General features: G+C 39.3%; 1 pseudogene; it reads right to left on the bottom strand.

Annotated features, from left to right (window-relative positions):
• Positions 1 to 1,071: 1,071 nt before the first annotated feature.
• LOC102498239 (mediator of RNA polymerase II transcription subunit 8 pseudogene) overlaps positions 1,072 to 5,366 on the bottom strand; it is a 7,928-nt pseudogene continuing 3,633 nt past the window's right edge.

Here is a 5,366-nt window from a genome sequence, read left to right as displayed (position 1 = left end):
CTTCTGAGGTTGTGCAGAGGCTACAAGGGATAGACTCCAAAGCATGGAGTCTGCTGGGTTGGAGCAGGGCTGTGGGGAAATGGTGGAAGGCTGCGGCCTAGCGATACAGGTGGATGGGGTAATGATGATGTGTCTGAAATATAATATTTCCCATCCAAAATATACTGCATAGTGGCTTAACCATACATGTCATCATCTTTAATTTCCCATTTCTATTTTCATATATACACATGTATGTGTTTATTTTCCCCCTATTTCTCACCTTCTACCATTTCTCACCCTCCTCCCACACTATCTTAGGTGTCTACAATTGTTTTTCATTTCTTTCTCCCCCCACATTTTATTGATTCACAAAATTTCTTAAGTAATCTAACTACTTTCAATAGCAAGTCTAGCTGGTATGTACATATCAGTGAGTACATGTCTGACTTTAAGCATGAAACTCTGAGTAGCATGAATATACTATAAGGTAGCACCTAACTGATGCTATAAAGCTTACTATGGTCATTAAATAGGTATTTCTAAATATATTTTTAATTTTAAGAAAATCAGTTTTAGCTTTAAAAGAAATGCTAAGGAACTTTACTTAAAACTTAAAGCCAGGAAACAGGTTAGGATTCTGTTCAAATACATGAATCTATCAGCAGCTCAAGACAGGACAAAAATTCTTAAAATTGGAAAACAAAGCCTAGAAGAAAATCAGCAATGTTTTAGTCAAAAGTTATAAAATGCTTTTTCACCAGTTCAGTCTCGTGTACTTAATCTATCTTCCATTGTGGTCAGATCTTCCAAATTAAATTCTGTGGTATAATATTCAGTTCCAGACATGTCTCTATGATTAAGTTGGTCATTTTCTTAGTTTTTTGGTTTTTTTTTTTGACTAGGAACTATCATTTATTGAATACCCATTATTTCATACACTGTGCTAAGTGCTTTACATTCATTTTCTCACTTTAATCCTCATAACAACCCTATGAAGTAGATATTATGACCATTTACAAATGAGTAAACAGGCTCAGAAAAATTAGGTCACTCGCCCAGGGTCACAGAGCTAGTCAGTGAAGGTGCAGGGACTTGTCTGTTGCTGAAAGGTCATGTTCTTTTTATTGTATCAATCTAGGTGAGCCTTGCGCAAATGGGAATTTCACTGCCCAATTCTGTGAATCACACCGAGGAGTGGAAGTTGCCAGCCACACTCACCACTGATAGGGATGCATTGAAGCCGACTTGATGTTGGTTTTTATCCCACTTGGCATTTTCCCTGGCTGACCTACTTGAACCATCTGCACCCCACTGAGCATTGGCTGCTGCTGACTTGGAGCTCCTGCCATCTGCACCTGCTGTAGACTTGAGGCTCCCGCAAGGATTGTTCCAGCTCCTGGCTGGCCTGGCTGGCCAGGACCACTGCTGCCTGAAGACCTCCAGTTAGACAGCCCCTTCCCAAAGGCAACAGCTGCCGCCAAGGCATTGGTGTCATTTGGGTTAAAGGTCTGTTTGTTCAGCTGGAGACTTCCACTCTCTGATTCTCGCTCCTCTTTGCTGATTTTCTCCAGAAGGTTTGAGCACATTTTATTCAAGCTCTGGATCTGCTTCTGAGCTGCATCAGCACCAATGTGGGCAGCGTCCATTGTCAGTTGCTTCTCCTGCTCTTCGACCTCAGGGTCAGGCTTGGTTCTCAGATGGTTGGGGACTACCTCATGGCTGAAAACAGGTACCCGTCCTTCAGTCTGCTGCATGAGATCTTCATCTCGGTCTGAGGACAATACCAGAGGGATGATGACCTGGTTACGGAAGAGTGGTGTCTTTTCATGTTTCAAGACCTTATTCAGAGTGTTCAACTGTCCAGAGAGCAAGGCAAAGCTGTCCAGAACAGAGGACCAGGTGAGCCGGTCATCCCCAGTGAGTTTGGTAAATTCTTTCAGGTTTTGTTTATCTGAGAATATTCTTGTCTTTTCTTCCCATAAGAAGGATAATCTTTATGGGTACAGTATTCTTTGTTGAAATTGCTTTTCCCTTAACACTTTGTATATATTTTCCCATTCTTTCCTCATTCTCATTGTTTCCAATGAGAGGTCAGCTGTTAGTCTGATGGGATATCCTTTGTAGGTAACTTGCCATTTCTCTCTTGCTAATCTCAGTATCTTGTCTTTGTAGTTTTGGTCAATCTGGCTGTAATGGGTCTTGGAGAAGATCTTCTTGGGTTGATTCTATTTGGGGTCCTTTGTATTTCTTGGGACTGGATTTTTTAGTGTCTCTCTAGGTTTAGAAAGTTTTCTTGCAGGCTTTCATGGAATAGATTATCAATGCCCTTGTGAGTCTCTTTGCCTTCTGGGATACCAATTATCCAGATGTTTGTCCAAATGTTTGGACATTTGTAGGTATCTTGTATTTCTTGTATATTATTCTCATTTTGGGGGGGACATTTTGTCAGTCTTCATGGTGAGTTTTTCTAGGCCAGCAATTCTATCTTCTACATCTGAGATTCAATTTTCTATATGATCTAGTCTGCTTTTAATACTTTCAAGGGAGATTTTGACTTCCTATATTATAGCCTTCATCTCTAACAGGTCCATTTGATTCTTTTTTTAAAGTGTGTATTTCCTCCTTCAGATCTTGCAAGAATTTTCTCACCTTCTGGAACTCATCAGCTCCTTTCTCCTGCCTCTTCTGCAGTTCATTGTCTCTCTTCTCTTCCATCTCTGTAAGCTTTGTCGTTATGAATATTCTAAATTCCTTATCAGACATTTCCATGAGTTTCATTGTACTATCTGAGGATGGAGAGGAGTTATTCTTTTCCCTCGGAGGAGAGGTATTGTCTTGCTTTCCCATATTTCTTGTGATCCTGTGGTGATTTCTAGTCATCTGACGGATGATGTGTTTCTTCCTAATTCTTGATGTTCAAACTGAGCGTTCAAAGGCAAGCAGAAGGAGGTGATCTGCAATCTCTCCTCTGTTCCATGTTCACTCTTTGTGCACCAGATTCAAGGTGAAGAGAGGAATATTCTGACCCTAATCATATTCAGATGTTTGGAAACCATTCACTTGGACCTGTCTAGACACTTAGTGCATAGAGGCTGATCAGCTAATGAATAAAGATAAAGAAAAAGGAAAAGAATTAAGGCAAGAAGAAGGAAAAATAAAATGAAAAACAAGAAAGAAAAAAAAAAGAGGATAATAAAGCCTTAAGTTTATAATTTTAAAAAGCAATAAAATGAAAACTGCACAGTGTGCATGCATACCACATGAAACCAGTATTTCACAGCTGAAGTACAGTATCCATGTCAGTATAGGCATGGCTTGGGTTGTGCCTTTCCTAAATGAAATGAGGAAAGGCACCAATTAACATAATAAAGGAGAGGCTTGAGAGTCCAGAGAATACTCTCTCTTAAAAAAAGAAATAAAAACAAATCAAAAGTCATGGGGAGACACAGTGAGACAGAGAGACAGATAGAAAAGAAGAGAAATTGATATAGAGCTATATCGCTACACACTAGAAATGAATCTGGAGGGCGAAGTCTCAGCAGAAACTTGGTCAAGGAAACCAATATTTAACAGCTGAAGTACAGTATCCATGTCAGTATCTATTTATTTTTAATTTGACCAGAGAGGAACAGAGTGAGAGAGAGAGGAAAAGTGAGAAAGCAAGCCAACAGGTCCAGGACATGAACCGCAGCTGAGCCACATGGGAGTCCAGTGCCCATAACCACCACCATCCACTGCTCCTTCACTGTGCCTTTTCTCTATAATCTCCTTTTTTTTCTTGCCATAATCTGAGATGTGGTTGGAGAATTCAGTCTAATCCAGAAAGGCTTTTCTGATTGATAGTTTAAACTCAGTTACTTCTTTCCCTTTTGTAAATCTTCACAGTACTTCACACTTTTTCACATTCGTCACTTTTTCTAAATGTAATGAAAGAATTATGTGCACAATTATTTGTTTTGTGTTCTTCTCCCCTACTAGACCTCAGTCCCCTGAAAGCAGAACTGTGACTGTCTGGCTTCCATAGGCATGTATTCAGCTCACTATGAATGACTGGACCCAAAAAATGTAATAGCTATGCTTGCTCGTGTTGCTGTGAGACAGTCCAATGAAGAAATAGTTAAGATGGGTTCAACTTAGAAGGAAAGTACATTAAAACCATGTCTGATTTTTGACTGCAGGCTGTGAGAGGTATCTTTTTTGCAGATGAAGCCTGGACATGCTGCTAACAACCCACGTGATAGAAATGCATCAAGAAAGGGAATATTTTTAGCTACAGCAAATTACCATTCCTTTATGCTTTCAGATTTTCATCTCTGCAAATGAGTTTTCTTATTCTTACATTTTTCAGAGTAAAATGAGACTGATTTTTTTGTGTGTGAAGAAAGAAGATGTTTAAGACAAAGAATATTTCTCCTTTAATCTACACCCCAGCTCAGAGGTTCAAAGAGCCTTTATTGGGTTGCTTGTTGCTTTTCCCAAAAATAGAGATGGTTCTCTCTTTTTGTAATGACACTGAAGACTCTGCTTGGGTAGCGGAAACTCAGCCAAAGAAAACAAAACAAACTTTATGAGATTAGTTGGAAACATGATGTTCTGCAAGGAAGCAAATGGTTAATAAGAAACCAATGTACAATTACAGATTTCTTTTTTTACTCAATTTGCAAATTTGGTTGTGTGATATCAAAATGAGCTACAGGCTCTCACAAGTCAATACAACTATGTAATGTTCTATAGGTGGTGGGGGATTCAAAAGTTAGGTAGCTTCCTAGGTTAACAGATGGTGTCCAGGTTGTCAGTTAAAATTTTATTTCAGCACAGATCAGATGTTTCATAAAAAGAATCCTCTTTCATGGAGGGGAAGGGAAGTGTGGAAACACAATAGGAAGCCTGTTTATCAGTTTCCCCAGGGTGCATAGCCTGGGGTAAGGGAGAGGATGTGTAGCTTTTTATGTATACTTAAAATATAATTTTATATTTTAGAAATATATCATTTTGGGGACCAGCAGACAGCGTAATGACTACATCACTGGACTCTCACATATTCAACCACGGTTTGAATCCTGGACCTGGTGGCTTAAAATTCACACCATGTGCATGTGCATGTGTGTATGCATGCCCAAGATCCCAAGAGGAAAATGGAGAAGGGATTGTGGTGTGGCCATCTCCCTGGTGGGTGATTTCTCATTTTTTTGTCTCTCTGGTGAGTGTAAAATCTCTCTAAAAAAAAAAAAAATCTATCATTTTTTAATACAAATAGTAAAATTTATAACTTGGTATACATTTCTTGATTAATAATTAGGCCCAGCTGTGGTGGTGCAGGTAGTAGAATGCTGGTGCATGATGCTAGATCCATTGGGGAAGTCCTGAGATTCAGATTCTGGGTC

This window comes from Tupaia chinensis, unplaced genomic scaffold (assembly GCF_000334495.1).
Source record: "Tupaia chinensis unplaced genomic scaffold, TupChi_1.0 Scaffold146687_1, whole genome shotgun sequence".
In the NCBI taxonomy this organism is placed as follows: Eukaryota; Metazoa; Chordata; class Mammalia; order Scandentia; family Tupaiidae; genus Tupaia; species Tupaia belangeri.
This window is presented reverse-complemented; position numbering and strand designations above follow the sequence as displayed.